Source organism: Hemitrygon akajei, chromosome 6 (genome assembly GCF_048418815.1).
Source record: "Hemitrygon akajei chromosome 6, sHemAka1.3, whole genome shotgun sequence".
Classification (NCBI taxonomy): Eukaryota; Metazoa; Chordata; class Chondrichthyes; order Myliobatiformes; family Dasyatidae; genus Hemitrygon; species Hemitrygon akajei.
The window spans coordinates 19,678,764-19,702,944 of record NC_133129.1 but is presented as its reverse complement, the minus strand read 5'-3'; the positions used below and the strand labels follow the sequence as shown (position 1 = coordinate 19,702,944).

Below are 24,181 nucleotides of genomic sequence, written 5' to 3'. Positions count from 1 at the left end.
GTAAGGAGGAGAGTGATTAGTCCGAATCGACTAATGTCTGAAAGCAAGAAATGTTACAACACCTCGCAGCTCACATTTATATGGAGCTTTAAACTACCTACAGACTGTACAAGACCTTGGAGAGTGGTGTCCACAGGTACATAGTGTTGTCAAAAGAGTTTTGTACGATAGCCTTCACAAATCAAAGTACTGAGTCAGGTGTACAGGTGTACCTAATAAAGTGGCCACTGAGTGTAAATATGATATTGTCAATCACTGACTCAGATCTGTTTCAGCACCTTTAGGAAAATTGAAAGGTTCTGTCGATCGTCTGGTTAAGTTCTGAATACAAATTAGATAAAATTCCTCAGCAAATGAGACACTGATGTTGACCTCTCTCACTGCGATTGAAGAGAACGCTGTCGTACTCACTGCCGTTGTCTTGTGCTGTCACAAAACACAGGATGGTCACAGGACAGAAGGAAGTTTGGCCCTTTGAGTTTATTCTGGGTCCTCGTTCCATGGGCTTGCTTTTTCCCCTGTGAATTAGCTGAAATGTTCAGGCTGTTTGTTTCTGTAGGCCTTACACATCTGTGTCTAAAACCTCTCCAGAGTAACACACTCAAATGCTAAAGGAACTCAGCAGGTCAGGCAGCATCTATGGAGGGGAATGAAGGTCTCATCCTGAAACATCAAACGTTTATTCCTCTCCAGAGATGCTGCCTCTTCTAAGAGGATCACAACCTTGTCATAGGGTTCGGAGGCCCGTGTGCCTCAATGACTTGGAAAGCTATGTTGGCTGGAGTTTAGGTTTTATGCTTTGGCTCTTGGTAGGGTCAGCCATGCCAAACAGGTCAAAGGGCAGAGGCCGGTCTGAGACAGGTCCACTGGTTCTCCAGTTTTGGGGTTCAGCTCAGGGCTAACAACCCTGACTGGTCAATCAAATCTGTTATGGAAACAGCAGTGAAGAATCCTTCTACATCTGAGTGCGATGGTATTCCTGAGTCTCCACTTGGGACTTGCGTGACTGACAGTTGTGAAAGCTACCGATATGATGAAGTAGGCCAGAGATGGAGGACCGCCATTGCTGCCCGAAACCTCAGTGGTGTAACAGACAGGAGAGTAGATAGGTGCTGAGTTCCTGAATTGAACTGAACTGGATTGACATTATTACTTACATCCTTCATATACATGAGGAGTAAAAATCTTTACGTTACGTCTCCATCCAAATGAACAATGAGCAATTTATAGTAATTTATAATAAATAGTATGTACACCAGGATAGTCAATATAACATAGTAGTACAGTTGTGTCAGCATGAATTAATCAGTCTGAGGCCTGGTGGAAGAAGCTGTTGCTCCTGGCTTTTATGCTGTGGTACCATTTCCCAGATGGTAGCAGCTGGAACAGTTTGTGGTTAGAGTGACTCGAATCTCCAATGATCCTTTGGGCCGTTTTTACACACCTGTCTTTGTAAATTTCCTGAATAGAGGGAAGTTCACATCTACAGGCTGCCTCATTATTATTTGAGATAAGCAGTGTAGTGTCATCAGCAAATTTAATTACAGATTGTAGGGTTGTATATGGTGACAGATGTGTACTTTGATAATGAATTTACTTTGAACTTTGAAATGTTAGCAGGAATTCAGCAACACAAAGGAACAGAATTGTTGACATTTTGGATTGAGACCCTGCAAACCATTGATAATTTATTTCTCCCCCACAGACACAGTTCAACCCGCTGAATTTCTCTACCAGATTGTGTGTCACTCCATTTCCCAACACTCTTGTCGCTACAAACGAGGTCAAAACTCTCAACCAGTAAAGTGCTGGTATTTACCTTTGTTGTTGCTGCTCGGGGCGATGTTGTCGTACAACGGGCTGCTGTCTTGCACTGTAACACAAATCAGAGAATCATGTTCAAATTCAGGTTTAATTGTCATTCAGCCACACACAAGTATACAGCCAAATGAAACAGCATTCCTCTGGGGCCAAGGTGTAAAATACAGTCATCAACCGTCACACACTACACATAGCAAACACACAGCACATATACTGTTGTTACAATAGCAAAAAAACATACACAAAACACAAAATAATATCAGCACAAGTCCCTCAGTGTTAAGCATGAAGATTGGTGTTGCATGGGATGCTGTCCTGGAGCCATGTTTCTGTAAGAATAAGCATGTAGCAGTTCCTCATCTCACGCTTGTGCACCAGTGCAGATGCAGACCAATGCAATCCCACTTGTTTTCATCAAGTGAACACTGGAGGGCAGCACTGATAGCAAACAGCAGGAGATTCAGCCCGACAATGTCCATACTAGCTCTTAGGAGGACAATTCTATCATCCCATTGATCCTTCTCTTATCCCATGGTCCTGAACGTTATCTCCTGCCAATCCAATACTCCGTTGAATGCCTTTACTATTACAGATTTAGGGTCGAAACAATCTTAACCCCTCCCCTGCTAACTTCTGGCCAGCTTTTTCACATTATGCATCTTGGTTCAAAAGGGAACGGGTTCTCTCTTGGATTTATGGGTGAGAAACTGAAGTGCACATAGTAGACCATACTCTCTGCTCCGCCATTCCATCATGGCCGATTTATTTTCCCTCTGAACCCCCATTCTCCTGCCTTCTCCCTGTAATCTCTGGACCTGCTCCAATGTAGCACACGCTTCCTTAGATATGGAGTCCAAAACTGCTGACCATACTCCAAGTGCGGCTCGGCCGATGCCTCGTGCCTTGCAGAGGTGGAAATGCATTGGGGTATCAGGAGGTGGGCTGCTTCCCCCAGAGACACAGCCTCTGGCTTGCTTGGTGCTTACAGAACTAGTCCAGATGTGTGCCTGCTCGGTGGTAAACTCCTCCCAAGGTATGAGGGTCCCAAAGTGGTAATACGACTGAATCTGTCCTGCAGAGCTCTGTGGGGAGCCGGAGAGTGATGGGTGTCTTGGTTTCTTCAGCACCTGTATTTGCTGATTGTTGCCTTAACGAGAGTCCTTAACTGAATTGACTTTATTACATGAGGACTAAAAATCTTTACGTTACGTCACCATTGAAATGTGCAATGTGCAACTTATAGTAATTTATAAGAAATAGTAAGTAGAGCGGACAGTCAATATCATATAGAAATACAATTGTATCAGCATGAATTAATCAGTCTGATGGCCTGGTGGAAGAAGCTGTCCCAGAGCCTGTTGGTCCTGACTTTAATGCTGCGGTACCATTTCCCGGATAGTAACATCTGGAACAGTATGTACCGTAGATTCCGGATTATAAGCCGCTACTTTTTTCCCACATTTTGAACAGCTTTGAACTCTGCGGCCTTTAATCCAGAGCGGCTAATACATGGTTTTTTTTTCATGCCGCCTCGTAAACATTTTGCCTCGTAACAGTAGACCAATAAAATTGATGAGTAGTTCACAGAGGTCCAATGAAATTGTACGATAAATCAAGCGCACTTTCACAATTAAATTATTGTAAATCAGTCATTTGTACTCACCCTCATCAACATGGAAAACACTCGAAGAAAAGCATTGTGCTGCCTTTATGGCAGTTACTTAGTTTATAATATTTTCGCTTAGTAATTCATTTGTTAGTTAAAGTTAGAAGTGTTTTAACTATATTTGTTTTCTGTACTACATCCCGGGATGCTATGACGTCACACCCGGTTTCGCCGCGTCTTGTGGGATACCGGTTTGCGATATACGGGAAGGTGGGGGCATTACGCGAGCACATCAGACCCGAGCGCATCAGACCCGAGCGCATCAGACCCGAGCACATCAGACCCGATTAGACCCGATCGCGTTACGCGAGCTCATCAGACCCGAGCGAAAACGCTGCTTTTAAGTTAAAGGCGATCAATAACTTTTCCTGGTAGGCTGCAGTATATATATTTTTACCAGTCGCTAGGAGATAATGGAATGTTGTTCGTGCTGTTCAGTAAAAAAGTATATGCAACGTAATTTGTGTTACCGATACGTACGTATATTTAAAAGTAGCCATATTACAGGCACGGTTCGAAAAAAAGCATTTGCAATATATATTTGTTTGTTACCATATGGATTTAATTAAAAGTTAAAAAATCCTCATGTGTAATATCTTTCTGTGTAAATATCTCATATTACAACGTGGGACACCTGCGGCCAAAAATCCGGTGCGGTCTAAAATCCGGTGCGGCCTTTACAATTAAAAAATTGATTTTATTTCTAAAATTAGAGCCAGCAGCTTTTAATCAGGTGCGCTCTGTAGTCCGGAATCTACGGTAATTGGGGTCACTCGGGTCTCCAATGATCCTTTGGCCGTTTTTACACATCTTTCGTTGTAAATGTCCTGAACAGTGGGAAGTTCACACCTACAGATGCGCTGGGTGTCTGCACCACTCTCTGCAGAGTCCTGCGATTAAAGGAGGTACAGTTCCCATACCAGGCAGTGATGCAGCCAGTCAGGATGCTCTCAATTGTGCCATTGTAGAAAGTTCTTAGGATTTGGGGCCCATACCAAACTTCTTCGTCTGTCTGAGGTGAAAGAGGCATTGTTGTGCCTTTTTCACCACACAGCCAGTATGTACAGACCACGTGAGATGCTTGGTGATGCTTCTGCTGAGGAACTTAAAGCTGCCTGAGATGAGGCCATCAATGTCGTGTCGTCAGCGAATTTAATTAGCAGGTTGGAGCTGTGGGTGGTGACACAGTCATGGGTTCCCAGAGAGTAAAGGAGAGGCCTTAGTACACAGCCCTGAGGGGCACCTGTGTTGGGGGTTAGAGCGGTGGAGGTGAGGGAGCCCACTCTCATCACCTGCTGGCAATCTGACAGTAAGTCCAGGATCCAGCTGCACAAGGCAGGGTGAAGGCCGAGGTCTCTAGGCTCCTTGTCGAGCCTGGTGGTGGGGGGGGCGGGATTACTGTGTTGAATGCTGAACTGTAATCCAAGAACAGCATTCTCACATAAGCATCCTTCTTCTCCAGATGTGTAAGGATGGTGTGTAGAGCTGTGGGTATTGAATCATCAGTTGATTGGTTGTGTCGGTGGGTGAATCGTAGGGGGTCCAGTGTGGGTGGTAGCATGCTGCAGATGTTGTCCTTGACCAGCCTCTCAAAGCATTTGCTTATTACTGAGGTGAGTGCAACAGGACGCCAGTCATTCAGACATGTTACCTTGGCCTTGTGTTTTCTGTTTAATCTGGTCAAGTTAATTGTGACTGGCACGGGTTTTCTGCTTTCCATGATTATTCAAAGGGGACTCGCATTTAGTGCTGAGTGGAGTGCTTGTGTTTGTGGAGAATGATTAGTCTCACAGTGTCGCTCGATCATCTCTCTGATACTCTGTCGGTATTCCTATGTCTAATCCCTTGTTTCCGTCTCTTCATGGGAGCACCTGGGTTCAGTCATGCCGGCGTTCACTGTGACGGAGTCTGCCGTTCCTCCACTCTGGTGTTCAGTTGTCGTCAGTGTTCACCATGACGGAGTCTGCCGTTCCTCCACTCCTGGGTTGAGTCATCGTCAGCACTCACTGTGACAGAATCTGCTGTTCCTCCACTCCTGGGTTGAATTGTGCCGGTGCTCACCGTGACAACGAGGCAGACGGTCAGACTCCTGGTGGCAATGGCCACGGTCTGGCATGGCTTTCAAATGATGGTTACTTCCCACTGACAGGCAGCCTCGAAAAGTTATTGACGCTCAACTGTCAATTGTCTAGTGTGCATTCTGATCAGAAGGGACAGCAGATCTTAGTCACCCTTCAGAGAGAGAGAGATTCTTATGTCCATTACTCTCACTCTCCTGAGAGCATCAGAATGGGAATGCAAGGGAATGAGAGGGTTACCGGATGAGGAATGTCTGGCAGCTCTTGGGCTGTGTTCCCTCGAGTTCAGGAGAATGAGGGGGATCTCACAGAAACATTCCGAATGTCAAAAGGCCTGAACAGATTAGATATGGGAAAGTTATTTCCCATGGTAGGGGAGTCCAGGACAAGAGAGCACAGCTTCAGGAATGAAGGACGTCCATTCAGAACAGAAATGAGGAGAAATTACTTTAGTCAGAGGGTGGTAACTCTGTGGAATTTGTTGCCACGAGCAGCTGTGGAAGCCAAGTTATCGGGTGTCTTTAAGGCAGAGAAAAATATGTTCTTATTAGCCAGGGTATGGGGAGAAGGCAGGGGAGTGGGGATGACCAGAAGAATTGAATCAGCCCGTGACTGAATAGCAGAGCAGACTTGATGGGCCAAATGGCCTACTTGTGCTCCTATGTCTTATGGTGTTAAGTGGTTATGTCACAAACACAGAAAGCCTACAGCACGATACAGGCCCTTCGGCCCACAAAGCCGTGCCGAACACGTCCTTACTTTAGAAATTACCTCGGGTTACCCATGGCCCTCTATTTTTCTAAGCTCCATGTGCCTATCCAGGAGTCTCTAAAAGACCCCATCGTATCGGCCTCTGTGACCATCGCCAGCAGCCCATTCCATGCACTCACTACTCTCTGCGTAAAAAACTTGCCCCTGATATCTCCTCTGTACCTACTCCCAAGCACCTTAAACCTGTGTCCACTTGTGGCAACTATTTCAGCCCTGGGGAAAAGCCTCTGACAATCCACACAATCAATGCCTCTCATCATCTTATACATCTCTATCAGGTCACCTCTTATCCTCCATCGCTCCAAGGAGAAAAGGCTGAGTTCACTCAACCTATTCTCATAAGGCATGCTCCCCAATCCAGGCAACATCCTTGTAAATCTCCTCTGCACCCTTTCTATGGTTTCCACATCCTTCCTGTAGTGAGGCAACCAGAACTGAGTATAGTACTCCAACATTACCTCTCGACTCCTAAACTCAATCCCATGATTGATGAAGGCCAATGCACTGTATGTCTTCTTAACCTGCGTGGCAACTTTGCGTGTCCTATGGACTCGGACCCCAAGATCCTTCTGATCCTCCACACTGCCAAGTGTCTTACAATTAATACTATATTCTACCATCTTATTTGACCTACCAAAATGAACCACCTCATACTCAACTGGGTTCAACTCCATCTGCCACTTCTTAGCCCATTTTTGCATCCTATCAATGTCCCTCTGACAGCCCTCCACACTATCTACAACAACCCCAACCTTTATGTCATCAGCAGATTTACTAACCCGTCCCTACAATTCCTCATCCAGGTAATTTATAAAAATCACAAAGAGTAGGGGTCGCAGAACAGATCCCCGAGGCACACCACTCGTCAACGACCTCCATGCAGATTATGACCCGTCTAGAACCACTCGTTGCCTTCTGTGGGCAAGCCAATTCCCCATTTACAAAGCAATGTTCCCTTGGATCCCATGCCTCCTTACTTTCTCAGTAAGCCTTGCATGAGATACCTTATCAAATGCCTTGCTGAAATCCATATACACTACATCTACTGCTCTACCTTCATCAATGTGGTTAGTCACATCCTCAAAAAATTCAATCAGGCTTGTAAGGCACGACCTGCCTTTGACAAAGCCATGCTGACTACTCCTAATCATATTATACCTTTCCGAAAGTTCATAAATCCTGCCTCTCAAGATCTTTTCCATCAACTTACCAACCACTGAGGTAAGACTCACTGGTCTATAATTTCTATAACCTCTTCCCCAGGGCATCACTGCTCAGTACAAGAGGACATGGCTTTAAGGTAAGGAGAGGAAAGTTCAAGGGGGATATTAGAGGGAGGTTTTTTTACTCAGAGAGTGGTTGGTGCGTGGAATGCACTGCCTGAGTCAGTGGTGGAGGCAGATACACTAGTGAAGTTTAAGTGACTACTAGACAGGTATATGGAGGAATTTAAGATAGCAGGATATGTGGGAGGCAGGGTTTAAGGGTCAGCACAACATTGTGGGCTGAAGGGCCTGTTCTGTGCTGTACTGTTCTACGTTCCAGTGAATCCAAAGCTGCTCTGCTCTTTCCTCGGCTGGTGGAGCTCCCTGCCTGTTCTAGATTTGTTATTGATCGTTCCCCTGGGAGCCGTGACTGGTTCACCCCCCTCGCGCTGTCAGCTCAGTACCTGACTGAGGCGGCTTCTGTTCCTGCTCCGATCGGGTCGAAGGTGGAACATTCCTGTCGAGAAAAGAACCGATATCATGAAATCACAGCATGTTCCCAGTTGTGGTTATCCAAGATTACAACTGACCCAGTGGGCCAAGGAACAGCAGATCGGGTTTAATTTAATACGACAAAATGCAAGACCTCAGGTTCTGAGGAGTGTGGCAGGACAGAGCGACCAGGGAACACAGACTCTTAATTCCCTGAAAGTGGTGTCACAGCTAGACAGGGTTGTGAAGATACGCTGTTACAGCTCGGGGTGTCAGAGTTCAATTCTGGCATCCTCTGTAAGCAAGTTTTATGTTCCATCCTGAGTGCCTGTCCTGTGGGTTTCCTCCGGGTGCTCCGGTTTCCTCCCACAGTCCAGAATCATACAGGTTAGGGTCAGTAAGTTGTGGGCATGTTATGTTGGCGTTGGAAGCATGACAACACTTGCCGACTGCCCCCAGCGCAATCTCAGACTGTGTTGGTTATTGACACAAGTGACACATTCACTGTATGTTTTGACATGCCTGTGACAAATAAAGCTGATAGTCATGGGGTCAAGGAACAGTACACCACAGAAACAGACCCTTTGGCCCATCGAGCCCATGCCGAACCAGTAATCTGCCTCGTCCCATCGACCTGCATCTGAACCAAAGCCCTTCAATTGAAATTGAACCCACATGCACCACTTGTGCTGGCAGCTCGTTCCACACTCTCACCACCCTCTGAGTGAAGATGTTTCCCTCATGTTCCGCTTAAACTTCTCACCTTTTACCCTTAACCCATGACCTCTAGCTTCAGTCTCACTCAACTTCAGTGGAAAAAGCCTGCTTGCACTTACCCTACCTATACCCCTCGTAATTTTGTATAACTCTATCAAATCTCCTCTCAATCTTCTATGTTCCCGATAACTCAGGTCCTCCAGACTCGGCAACATCCTTGTAAACTTTCTCTGTACTCTTTCAACCTTATTTACATCTTTCGTGTAGTTTGGTGACCAAAACTGCACACAATACTCCAAATTAGGCTTCACTGATGTCTTATACAACTTCAACATAACATCCGTCTCCTTTACTCAATACATTGATGTGGTGAACTACATATACCTGTCTGGACTGCCCCTGTGGCTCCTCCCACAGACCCCTGTATAAAGGCAATTGAGGCCTGAGCCCGGCCTCATTCTCCAGGATGTAGTGTTGTTCATTCTTCCAGTCAATAAAAGCCGATATCTCGCTTCTTACGTCTCAGAGTGAGTTATTGATGGTGCATCAATTGATTTATGAAGGCCAATGTGCCAAAAGCTTTCTTTGTATCCGTAACTACGGGTGACGCAACTTTCAATGAATTATGGGCCTGTATTCTCAGATCCCTTTGTTCTACCACACTCCTCACTGCCGTACATTCACCATGTAAGGCCTACACTGGCTGGTTCTCCCAAACTGCAACAGCTCGCACTTGTCTACATTAAGCTCCAGCTGCCATTTTTCAGCCCACTTTTCCAGTTGGTCCAGATCCCTCTGCAAGCCGTGATAGTCTGTCTCACTGTCCACTACACTCCCAATCTTGGTGACATCTGCAAATTTGCTGATCCAGTTAATCGCATTATCATCCAGATGATTGATAGAGATGACAAACAATGGACCCAGCACCGATCCCTGTGGGACTCCACTAATCACAGGCCTCCAGTGACTAATCAGATCTCTGAACAAAGTCAGCACGCTGTGCTCGACCTGTGGGTGACAGACCTCCCATTCAACCCCAGCCTGGTCTCCGTATCGATTCATCTTACCTTTTCGTACCTCTGATGAAACCCATCAGCCAGATGTGAACTGAAGAAATAAAAAGACAATCATTATTGTACTTAAAAACTGAAATCCGTGTTGTGCACCAAGAAGTGCAGAGTAAGAAAGGTGCGTAGACAAAAGGAACTCTGCCCCCTCCCACCACTGAATCCCCTCTCACATCCCACAGACACTCTCCCCCATCACCCACTGAATCCCCTCTCACATCCCACAGACACTCTTCCCCCCCACCCACTGAATCCCCTCTCACATCCCACACGCTCCGCACACCCACTGAATCCCCTCCAACATCCCACAGACACTCTCCCCCCATCACCCACTGAATCCCCTCTCACATCCCACACGCTCCCCACACCCACTGAATCCCCTCCCACATCCCATAGACACTCTCCCCCCACCCACTGAATCCCCTCCCACAGCCCACAGACTCTCACCCATCACCCACTGAATCCCTTCCCACAGCCCACTGACTCTCCCCATCACCCACTGAATCCCTTCCCACAGCCCACTGACTCTCCCCATCACCCACTGAATCCCCTCCCACAGCCCACTGACTCTCCCCCATCACCCACTGAATCCCCTCCCCCAGCCCACCGACTCTTCCCCATCACCCACTGAATCCCCTCCCACAGCCCACCGACTCTCCCCCATCACCCACTGAATCCCCTCCCACAGTCCACCGACCCTCTCCCATCACCCACTGAATCCCCTCCCCCAGCCCACCGACTCTCCCCATCACCCACTGAATCCCCTCCCACGCCCACCAACTCTCCCCCATCACCCACTGAATCCCTTCCCACAGCCCACTGACTCTCCCCATCACCCACTGAATCCCCTCCCCCAGCCCACAGACACTCTCCCCCATTACCCACTGAATCCCCTCTCACATCCCACAGACACTCTTCCCCACCACCCACTGAATCCCCCTCACATCCCACACGCTCCCCACACCCACTGAATCCCCTCTCACATGCCACACGCTCCCCCCACCCACTGAATCCCCCTCACATCCCACAGACACTCTCCCCCACCCACAGAATCCCCCTCACATCCCACAGACACTCTCCCCACACCAACTGAATCCCCTCTCACATCCCACACGCTCCGCACACACACTGAATCCCCTCTCACATCCCACAGACACTCTCCCCCACACACACTGAATCCCCCTCACATCCCACAGACACTCTCCCCCACCCACTGAATCCCCCTCACATACCACAGACACTCTCCCCACACCCACTGAATCCCCTCTCACATCCCACATGCTCCCCATCACCAACTGAATCCCCTCCCACAGCCCACTGACTCTCCCCCATCACCCACTGAATCCCCTCCCACAGCCCACTGACTCTCCCACCATCACCCACTGAATCCCCTCCCACAGCCCACTGACTCTCCCCATCACCCACTGAGTCCCCTCCCACAGCCCACCAACTCTACCCCATCACCCACTGAATCCCCTCCCACAGCCCACTGACTCTCCCCCATCACCCACTGAATCCCCTCCCACAGCCCACCAACTCTCCCCCATCACCCACTGAATCCCCTCCCACAGCCCACTGACTCTCCCCATTACCCACTGAATCCCCTCCCACAGCCCACTGACTCTCCCCATCACCCACTGAATCCGCTCCCACAGCCCACCGACTCTCCCCCATCACCCACTGAATCCCCTCCCCCAGCCCACCAACTCTACCCCATCACCCACTGAATCCCCTCCCACAGCCCACTGACTCTCCCCATCACCCACTGAATCCCCTCCCCCAGCCCACAGACTCTCCCCATCACCCACTGAATCCCCTCCCACAGCCCACCAACTCTACCCCATCACCCACTGAATCCCCTCCCACAGCCCACCAACTCTCCCCATCACCCACTGAATCCCCTCCCACAGCCCACCGACTCTCCCCCATCACCCACTGAATCCCCTCCCACAGCCCACAGACACTCTCCCCCCCACACACTGAATCCCCTCTCACAGCCCACTGACTCTCCCCATCACCCACTGAATCCCCTCCCACAGCCCACTGACTCTCCCCTATCACCCACTGAATCCCTTCCCACAGCCCACTGACTCTCCCCCCATCACCCACTGAATCCCCTCCCACAGCCCACTGACTCTCCCCCATCACCCACTGAATCCCTTCCCACAGCCCACTGACTCTCACCCATCACCCACTGAATCCCTTCCCACAGCCCACAGACTCTCCCCCATCACCCACTGAATCCCCTCCCACAGCCCACCGACTCTCCCCCATCACCCACTGAATCCCCTCCCACAGCCCACTGACTCTCCCCCATCACCCACTGAATCCCTTCCCACAGCCCACTGACTCTCCCCCATCACCCACTGAATCCCTTCCCACAGCCCACAGACTCTCCCCCATCACCCACTGAATCCCCTCCCACAGCCCACCGACTCTCCCCATCACCCACTGAATCCCCTCCCACAGCCCACCGACTCTCCCCCATCACCCACTGAATCCCCTCCCACAGCCCACCGACTCTCCCCATCACCCACTGAATCCCCTCTCACATCCCACAGACACTCTCCCCCCACCCACTGAATCCCCTCCCACAGCCCACAGATACTCTCCCCCCACCCACTGAATCCCCTCTCACATCCCACAGACACTCTCCCCCACCCACTGAATCCCCTCCCACAGCCCACTGACTCTCCCCCACACCCACTGAATCCCCTCCCACAGCCCACTGACTCTCCCCTATCACCCACTGAATCCCCTCCCACAGCCCACCGACTCTCCCCCATCACCCACTGAATCCCCTCCCACAGCCCACCGAGTCTCCCCCATCACCCACTGAATCCGCTCCCACAGCCCACTGACTCTCCCCTATCACCCACTGAATCCCCTCCCACAGTCCACCGACTCTCTCCAATCACCCACTGAATCCCCTCTCACAGCCCACCGACTCTCCCCCATCACCCACTGAATCCCCTCCCACAGCCCACCGACTCTCCCCCATCACCCACTGAATCCCCTCCCACAGTCCACCAACTCTTCCCATCACCCACTGAATCCCCTGCCACAGCCCACCGACTCTCCCCCATCACCCACTGAATCCCCTCCCACAGCCCACCGACTCTCCCCCCATCACCCACTGAATCCCCTCCCACAGCCCACAGACTCTCCCCCATCACCCACTGAATCCCCTCCCCCAGCCCACCGACTCTCCCCATCACCCACTGAATCCCCTCCCGCAGCCCACTGACTCTCCCCATCACCCACTGAATCCCCTCCCACAGCCCACTGACTCTCCCCCATCACCCACTGAATCCCCTCCCGCAGCCCACCGACTCTCCCCCATCACCCACTGAATCCCCTCCCACAGCCCACCGACTCTCCCCCATCACCCACTGAATCCCCTCCCACAGCCCACTGACTCTCCCCCATCACCCACTGAATCCCCTCCCACAGCCCACTGACTCTCCCCATCACCCACTGAATCCCCTCCCACAGCCCACAGACACTCCCCATCACCCACTGAATCCCCTCCCACAGCCCACCGACTCTCCCCCATCACCCACTGAATCCCCTCCCGCAGCCCACTGACTCTCCCCCATCACCCACTGAATCCCCTCCCACAGCCCACAGACACTCTCCCCCATCACCCACTGAATCCCCTCCCACAACCCACAGACACTCTCCCCATCACCCACTGAATCCCCTCCCACAGCCCACCGACTCTCCCCCATCACCCACTGAATCCCCTCCCGCAGCCCACTGACTCTCCCCCATCACCCACCAAATCCCCTCTCACATCCCACAGACACTCTCCCCCCCACCCACTGAATCCCCTCTCACATCCCACTGACTCTCCACCCACACCAACTGAATCCCCTCCCACAGCCCACTGACTCTCCCCCCATCACCCACTGAATCCCCTCCCACAGCCCACTGACACTCTTCCCCCCCATCACCCACTGAATCCCCTCCCACAGCCCACTGACTCTCCCCCATCACCCACTGAATCCCCTCCCGCAGCCCACCGACTCTCCCCCATCACCCACTGAATCCCCTCCCACAGCCCACCGACTCTCCCCCATCACCCACTGAATCCCCTCCCACAGCCCACCGACTCTCCCCATCACCCACTGAATCCCCTCCCACAGCCCACTGACTCTCCCCCATCACCCACTGAATCCCCTCCCACAGCCCACCGACTCTCCCCCATCACCCACTGAATCCCCTCCCGCAGCCCACTGACTCTCCCCCATCACCCACTGAATCCCCTCCCACAGCCCACAGACACTCTCCCCCATCACCCACTGAATCCCCTCCCACAGTCCACCAACTCTCCCCCATCACCCACTGAATCCCCTCCCACAGCCCACAGACACTCTCCCCCCCACACACTGAATCCCCTCCCACAGCCCACCAACTCTCCCCATCACCCACTGAATCCCCTCCCACAGTCCACCGACTCTCCCCCATTACCCACTGAATCCCTTCCCACAGCCCACCGACTCTCCCCATCACCCACTGAATCCCCTCCCACAGCCCACTGACTCTCCCCCCATCACCCACTGAATCCCCTCCCGCAGCCCACCGAATCTCCCCCATCACCCACTGAATCCCCTCCCACAGCCCACTGACTCTCCCCCATCACCCACTGAATCCCCTCCCACAGCCCACCGACTCTCCCCCATCAGCCACTAAATCCCCTCCCACAGCCCACAGACTCTCCCCCATCACCCACTGAATCCCCTCCCACAGCCCACTGACTCTCCCCCATCACCCACTGAATCCCCTCCCACAGCCCACTGACTCTCCCCCATCACCCACTGAATCCCCTCCCACAGCCCATCGACTCTCCCCCATCACCCACTGAATCCCCTCCCACAGCCCACTGACTCTCCCCCATCACCCACTGAATCCCCTCCCACAGCCCACTGACTCTCCCCCATCACCCACTGAACACCCTCCCACAGCCCACTGACTCTCCCCATCACCCACTGAATCCCCTCCCACAGCCCACTGACTCTCCCCCATCACCCACTGAATCCCCTCCCACAGCCCACCTACTCTCCCCCATCACCAACTGAATCCCCTCCCACAGCCCACTGACTCTCCCCCATCACCCACTGAATCCCCTCCCACAGCCCACCGACTCTCCCCATCACCCACTGAATCCCCTCCCACAGCCCACTGACTCTCCCCATCACCCACTGAATCCCCTCCCACAGCCCACTGACTCTCCCCATCACCCACTGAATCCCCTCCAACAGCCCACTGACTCTCCCCATCACCCACTGAATCCCCTCCCACAGCCCACAGACACTCTCCCCCCATCACCCACTGAATCCCCTCCCACAGCCCACTGACTCTCCCCCATCACCCACTGAATCCCCTCTCACATCCCACAGATACTCTCCCCCCACCCACTGAATCCCCTCTCACATCCCACAGACACTCTCCCCCACCCACTGAATCCCCTCCCACAGCCCACTGACTCTCCCCCACACCCACTGAATCCCCTCCCACAGCCCACTGACTCTCCCCTATCACCCACTGAATCCCCTCCCACAGCCCACTGACTCTCCCCCCATCACCCACTGAATCCCCTCCCACAGCCCACAGACACTCTCCCCATCACCCACTGAATCCCCTCCCACAGCCCACCGAGTCTCCCCCATCACCCACTGAATCCGCTCCCACAGCCCACTGACTCTCCCCTATCACCCACTGAATCCCCTCCCACAGTCCACCGACTCTCTCCCATCACCCACTGAATCCCCTCTCACAGCCCACCGACTCTCCCCCATCACCCACTGAATCCCCTCCCACAGCCCACCGACTCTCCCCCATCACCCACTGAATCCCCTCCCACAGTCCACCAACTCTTCCCATCACCCACTGAATCCCCTGCCACAGCCCACCGACTCTCCCCCATGACCCACTGAATCCCCTCCCACAGCCCACCGACTCTCCCCCCATCACCCACTGAATCCCCTCCCGCAGCCCACCAACTCTCCCCATCACCCACTGAATCCCCTCCCACAGCCCACAGACTCTCCCCCATCACCCACTGAATCCCCTCCCCCAGCCCACCAACTCTCCCCATCACCCACTGAATCCCCTCCCGCAGCCCACTGACTCTCCCCATCACCCACTGAATCCCCTCCCACAGCCCACTGACTCTCCCCCATCACCCACTGAATCCCCTCCCGCATCCCACCGACTCTCCCCCATCACCCACTGAATCCCCTCCCACAGCCCACCGACTCTCCCCCATCACCCACTGAATCCCCTCCCACAGCCCACTGACTCTCCCCCATCACCCACTGAATCCCCTCCCACAGCCCACTGACTCTCCCCATCACCCACTGAATCCTCTCCCACAGCCCACAGACACTCCCCATCACCCACTGAATCCCCTCCCACAGCCCACCGACTCTCCCCCATCACCCACTGAATCCCCTCCCGCAGCCCACTGACTCTCCCCCATCACCCACTGAATCCCCTCCCACAGCCCACTGACTCTCCTCCATCACCCACTGAATCCCCTCCCACAGCCCACTGACTCTCCCCCATCACCCACTGAATCCCCTCCCACAGCCCATCGACTCTCCCCCATCACCCACTGAATCCCCTCCCGCAGCCCACTGACTCTCCCCCATCACCCACTGAATCCCCTCCCACAGCCCACTGACTCTCCCCCATCACCCACTGAACACCCTCCCACAGCCCACTGACTCTCCCCATCACCCACTGAATCCCCTCCCGCAGCCCACTGACTCTCCCCATCACCCACTGAATCCCCTCCCGCAGCCCACCGACTCTCCCCATCACGCACTGAATCCCCTCCCACAGCCCACCGACTCTCCCCATCACCCACTGAATCCCCTCCCACAGCCCACCGACTCTCCCCATTACCCACTGAATCCCCTCCCACAGCCCACCGACTCTCCCCCCATCACCCACTGAATCCCTTCCCACAGCCCACCGACTCTCCCCCATCACCCACTGAATCCCCTCCCACAGCCCACTGACTCTCCCCATCACCCACTGAATCCCCTCCCACAGCCCACTGACTCTCCCCCATCACCCACTGAATCCCCTCCCACAGCCCACCGACTCTGCCCCCATCACCCACTGAATCCCCTCCCACAGTCCACCGACCCTCTCCCATCACCCACTGAATCCCCTCCCGCAGCCCACTGACTCTCCCCCATCACCCACTGAATCCCCTCCCACAGCCCACCAACTCTACCCCATCACCCACTGAATCCCCTCCCACAGCCCACTGACTCTCCCCCATCACCCACTGAATCCCCTCCCACAGCCCACTGACTCTCCCCCATCACCCACTGAATCCCCTCCCACAGCCCACTGACTCTCCCCATCACCCACTGAATCCCCTCCCACAGCCCACTGACTCTCCCCCATCACCCACTGAATCCCCTCCCACATCCTACAGACTCTCCCCCCCACCCACTGAATCCCTTCCCACAGCCCACTGACTCTCCCCATCACCCACTGAATCCCCTCTCACAGCCCAGAGGACACTCTCCCCCCACCCACTGAATCCCCTCTCACAGCCCAGAGACACTCTCCCCCCCACCCACTGAATCCCCTCTCACAGCCCAGAGACACTCTCCCCCCATCACCCACTGAATCCCTTCCCACAGCCCACTGACTCTCCCCATCACCCACTGAATCCCCTCTCACAGCCCAGAGACACTCTCCCCCCACCCACTGAATCCCCTCCCACAGCCCAGAGACACTCTCCCCCCACCCACTGAATCCCCTCTCACAGCCCAGAGACACTCTCCCCCATCACCCACTGAATCCCCTCCCACAGTCCACCGACTCTCCCCCATCACCCACTGAATCCCCTCCCACAGCCCACTGACTCTCCCCCCATCACCCACTGAATCCCCTCCCCCAGCCCACCTACTCTCCGCATCACCCACTGAATCCCCTCCCCCAGCCCACCGACTCTCCCCTATCACCCACTGAATCCACTCCCACAGCCCACTGACTCTCCCCCATCACCCACTGAATCCCCTCCCACAGCCCACTGACTCTCCCCCATCACCCACTGAGTCCCCTCCCACAGCCCACCGACTCTCCCCATCACCCACTGAATCCCCTCCCACAGCCCACCGACTCTCCCCATCACCCACTGAATCACCTCCCACAGCCCACCTACTCTCCCCCATCACCCACTGAATCCCCTCCCACAGCCCACTGACTCTCCCCCATCACCCACTGAATCCCCTCCCACAGCCCACCGACTCTCCCCATCACCCACTGAATCCCCTCCCACAGCCCACTGACTCTCCCCCCATCACCCACTGAATCCCCTCCCACAGCCCACCGAATCTCCCCCATCACCCACTGAATCCCCTCCCACAGCCCACTGACTCTCCCCCATCACCCACTGAATCCCCTCCCACAGCCCACCAACTCTCCCCATCACCCACTGAATCCCCTCCCACAGCCCACCGACTCTCCCCATCACCCACTGAATCACCTCCCACAGCCCACCTACTCTCCCCCATCACCCACTGAATCCCGTCCCACAGCCCACTGACTCTCCCCCATCACCCACTGAATCCCCTCCCACAGCCCACCGACTCTCCCCATCACCCACTGAATCCCTTCCCACAGCCCACTGACTCTCCCCCCACCCACTGAATCCCCTCTCACAGCCCACTGACTCTCCCCATCACCCACTGAATCCCCTCCCACAGCCCAGAGACACTCTCCCCCCACCCACTGAATCCCCTCTCACAGCCCAGAGACACTCTCCCCCCATCACCCACTGAATCCCTTCCCACAGCCCACTGACTCTCCCCATCACCCACTGAATCCCCTCTCACAGCCCAGAGACACTCTCCCCCCACCCACTGAATCCCCTCTCACAGCCCAGAGACACTCTCCCCCCACCCACTGAATTCCCTCCCACAGCCCAGAGACACTCTCCCCCCCACCCACTGAATCCCCTCTCACAGCCCAGAGACACTCTCCCCCCACCCACTGAATCCCCTGCCACAGCCCAGAGACACTCTCCCCCCCACCCACTGAATCCCCTCTCACAGCCCAGAGACACTCTCCCCCATCACCCACTGAATCCCCTCCCACAGTCCACCGACTCTCCCCCATCACCCACTGAATCCCCTCCCACAGCCCACTGACTCTCCCCCCATCACCCACTGAATCCCCTCCCCCAGCCCACCTACTCTCCCCATCACCCACTGAATCCCCTCCCCCAGCCCACCGACTCTCCCCCATCACCCACTGAATCCACTCCCACAGCCCACTGACTCTCCCCCATCACCCACTGAATCCCCTCCCACAGCCCACTGACTCTCCCCCATCACCCACTGAGTCCCCTCCCACAGCCCACCGACTCTCCCCATCACCCACTGAATCCCCTCCCACAGCCCACCAACTCTCCCCATCACCCACTGAATCCCCTCCCACAGCCCACCGACTCTCCCCATCACCCACTGAATCACCTCCCACAGCCCACCTACTCTCCCCCATCACCCACTGAATCCCCTCCCACAGCCCACTGACTCTCCCCCATCACCCACTGAATCCCCTCCCACAGCCCACCGACTCTCCCCATCACCCACTGAATCCCCTCCCACAGCCCACTGACTCTCCCCCCATCACCCACTGAATCCCCTCCCACAGCCCACCGAATCTCCCCCATCACCCACTGAATCCCCTCCCACAGCCCACTGACTCTCCCCCATCACCCACTGAATCCCCTCCCACAGCCCACCAACTCTCCCCATCACCCACTGAATCCCCTCCCACAGCCCACCGACTCTCCCCATCACCCACTGAATCACCTCCCACAGCCCACCTACTCTCCCCCATCACCCACTGAATCCCCTCCCACAGACCACTGACTCTCCCCCATCACCCACTGAATCCCCTCCCACAGCCCACCGACTCTCCCCATCACCCACTGAATCCCCTCCCACAGCCCACTGACTCTCCCCCATCACCCACTGAATCCCCTCTCACATCCCACAGACACTCTCCCCCCACCCACTGAATCCCCTCTCACATCCCACAGACACTCTCCCCCACCCACTGAATCCCCTCCCACAGCCCACTGACTCTCCCCCACACCCACTGAATCCCCTCCCACAGCCCACTGACTCTCCCCTATCACCCACTGAATCCCCTCCCACAGCCCACCGACTCTCCCCCATCACCCACTGAATCCCCTCCCACAGCCCACCGAGTCTCCCCCATCACCCACTGAATCCCCTCCCACAGCCCACTGACTCTCCCCTATCACCCACTGAATCCCCTCCCACAGTCCACCGACTCTCTCCCATCACCCACTGAATCCCCTCCCACAGCCCACCAACTCCCCCCCATCACCCACTGAATCCCCTCCCACAGCCCACTGACTCTCCCCTTCACCCACTGAATCCCCTCCCACAGCCCACCAACTCTCCCCCATCACCCACTGAATCCCCTCCCACAGTCCACCAACTCTTCCCATCACCCACTGAATCCCCTCTCGCAGCCCACCGACTCTCCCCCATCACCCACTGAATCCCCTCCCACAGCCCACCGACTCTCCCCCATCACCCACTGAATCCCCTCCCACAGCCCACTGACTCTCCCCCATCACCCACTGAATCCCCTCCCACAGCCCACCAACTCTCCCCCATCACCCACTGAATCCCCTCCCACAGTCCACCAACTCTTCCCATCACCCACTGAATCCCCTCCCGCAGCCCACCGACTCTCCCCCATCACCCACTGAATCCCCTCCCACAGCCCACCGACTCTCCCCCATCACCCACTGAATCCCCTCCCACAGCCCACTGACTCTCCCCCATCACCCACTGAATCCCCTCCCACAGCCCACAGACACTCCCCATCACCCACTGAATCCCCTCCCACAGCCCACCGACTCTCCCCCATCACCCACTGAATCCCCTCCCGCAGCCCACCAACTCTTCCCATCACCCACTGAATCCCCTCCCGCAGCCCACCGACTCTCCCCCATCACCCACTGAATCCCCTCCCACAGCCCACCGACTCTCCCCCATCACCCACTGAATCCCCTCCCACAGCCCACTGACTCTCCCCCATCACCCACTGAATCCCCTCCCACAGCCCACTGACTCTCCCCATCACCCACTGAATCCCCTCCCACAGCCCACAGACACTCCCCATCACCCACTGAATCCCCTCCCACAGCCCACCGACTCTCCCCCATCACCCACTGAATCCCCTCCCGCAGCCCACTGACTCTCCCCCATCACCCACTGAATCCCCTCCCACAGCCCACAGACACTCTCCCCCATCACCCACTGAATCCCCTCCCACAGCCCACAGACACTCTCCCCCCACCCACCAAATCCCCTCTCACATCCCACAGACACTCTCCCCCCCACCCACTGAATCCCCCTCACATCCCACAGACACTCTCCCCCATCACCCACTGAATCCCCCTCACATCCCACAGACACTCTCCCCCCCACCCACTGAATCCCCTCCCACAGCCCACTGACTCTGCCCCCATCACCCACTGAATCCCCTCCCACAGCCCACTGACTCTCCCCCATCACCCACTGAATCCCCTCTCACATCCCACTGACTCTCCACCCACACCAACTGAATCCCCTCCCACAGCCCACTGACTCTCCCCCCATCACCCACTGAATCCCCTCCCACAGCCAACTGACACTCTTCCCCCCCATCACCCACTGAATCCCCTTCCACAGCCCACTGACTCTCCCCATCACCCACTGAATCCCCTCCCACAGCCCACTGACTCTCCCCATCACCCACTGAGTCCCCTCCCCCAGCCCACTGACTCTCCCCCCATCACCCACTGAATCCCCTCCCACAGCCCACTGACTCTCCCCATCACCCACTGAATCCCCTCCCACAGCCCATTGACTCTCCCCCATCACCCACTGAATCCCCTCCCACAGCCCACCGACTCTCCCCCATCACCCACTGAATCCCCTCCCGCAGCCCACCGACTCTCCCCCATCACCCACTGAATCCCCTCCCGCAGCCCACTGACTCTCCCCCAGCACCCACTGAATCCCCTCCCGCAGCCCACCGACTCTCCCCCATCACCCACTGAATCCCCTCCCACAGCCCACTGACTCTCCCCCATCACCCACTGAATCCCCTCCTACAGCCCACCGACTCTCCCCCATCACCCACTGAATCCCCTCCCGCAGCCCACTGACTCTCCCCCATCACCCACTGAATCCCCTCCCACAGCCCACCGACTCTCCCCATCACCCACTGAATCCCCTCCCACAGCCCACAGACTCTCCCCCCATCACCCACTGAATCCCCTCCCACAGCCCACAGACTCTCCCCCCACCCACTGAATCCCCTCCCACAACCCACTGACTCTCCCCCCATCACCCACTGAATCCCCTCCCACAGCCCACTGACTCTCCCCCATCACCCACTGAATCCCCTCCCACAGCCCACAGACTCTCCCCCCATCACCCACTGAATCCCCTCCCACAGCCCACAGACTCTCCCCCCACCCACTGAATCCCCTCCCACAGCCCACTGACTCTCCCCATCACCCACTGAATCCCCTCCCACAGTCCACTGACTCTCCCCCCATCACCCACTGAATCCCCTCCTGCAGCCCACTGACTCTCCCCATCACCCACTGAATCCCCTCCCACAGCCCACTGACTCTCCCCCCATCACCCACTGAATCCCTTCCCACGGCCCACTGACTCTCCCCCATCACCCACTGAATCCCCTCCCACAGCCCACTGACTCTCCCCATCACCCACTGAATCCCCTCCCACAGCCCACCGACTCTCCCCCATCACCCACTGAATCCCCTCCCACAGCCCACTGACTCTCCCCCATCACCCACTGAATCCCCTCCCACAGCCCACTGACTCTCCCCCCATCACCCACTGAATCCCCTCCCACAGCCCACCGACTCTCCCCATCACCCACTGAATCCCCTGCCACAGCCCACCGACTCTCCCCCATCACCCACTGAATCCCCTCCCACAGCCCACTGACTCTCCCCATCACCCACTGAATCCCCTCCCACAGCCCACTGACTCTCCCCATCACCCACTGAATCCCCTCCCACAGCCCAATGACTCTCCCCCATCACCCACTGAATCCCCTCCCACAGCCCACCAACTCTCCCCCCATCACCCAGTGAATCCCCTCCCACAGCCCACCGACTCTCCCCCATCACCCACTGAATCCCCTCTCACAGCCCACTGACTCTCCCCCCATCACCCACTGAATCCCCTCCCACAGCCCACTGACTCTCCCCCATCACCCACTGAATCCCCTCCCACAGCCCACTGACTCTCCCCCATCACCCACTGAATCCCTTCCCACAGCCACACTGACTCTCCCAATCACCCACTGAATCCCCTCCCACAGCCCACAGACTCTCCCCATCACCCACTGAATCCCCTCCCACAGCCCACTGACTCTCCCCCATCACCCACTGAATCCCCTCCCACAGCCCACTGACTCTCCCCCATCACCCACTGAATCCCTTCCCACGGCCCACTGACTCTCCCCATCACCCACTGAATCCCCTCCCACAGCCCACTGACTCTCCCCCCATCACCCACTGAATCCCTTCCCACAGCCCACTGACTCTCCCCCATCACCCACTGAATCCCCTCCCACAGCCCACTGACTCTCCCCCCATCACCCACTGAATCCCTTCCCACGGCCCACTGACTCTCCCCCATCACCCACTGAATCCCCTCCCACAGCCCACTGACTCTCCCCCCATCACCCACTGAATCCCCTCCCACAGCCCACTGACTCTCCCCCCATCACCCACTGAATCCCCTCCCACAGCCCACTGACTCTCCCCCCATTACCCGCTGAATCCCCTCCCACAGCCCACTGACTCTCCCCCCATCACCCACTGAATCCCCTGCCACACCTCACTGACTCTCCCCATCACCCACTGAATCCCCTGCCACAGCCCACTGACTCTCCCCCATCACCCACTGAATCCCCTCCCACAGCCCACAGACACTCCCCCATCACCCACTGAATCCCCTCCCACGGCCCACCAACTCTCCCCCATCACCCACTGAATCCTCTCCCACAGCCCACCAACTCTCCCCATCACCCACTGAATCCCCTCCCACAGCCCACTGACTCTCCCCCATCACCCACTGAATCCCCTCCCACAGCCCACTGACTCTCCCCCATCACCCACTGAATCCCCTCCCACAGCCCACTGACTCTCCCCATCACCCACTGAATCCCCTCCCACAGTCCACCGACTCTCCCCATCACGCACTGAATCCCCTCCCACAGCCCACCGACTCTCTCCCCCATCACCCACTGAATCCCCTCCCA

General features: G+C 55.7%; 1 long non-coding RNA gene across 1 annotated transcript; it reads right to left on the bottom strand.

Moving 5' to 3' along the window:
• Window positions 1–1,819: 1,819 nt before the first annotated feature.
• Window positions 1,820–9,859, bottom strand: LOC140728696 (uncharacterized). The gene is made up of 3 exons (XR_012099152.1): window positions 9,818–9,859; window positions 8,006–8,058; window positions 1,820–1,873 (listed from the first exon to the last, which is right to left on the bottom strand). It is a non-coding gene; the product is annotated as an uncharacterized lncRNA (long non-coding RNA).
• Between the last annotated feature and the right edge of the window lie 14,322 nt (window positions 9,860–24,181).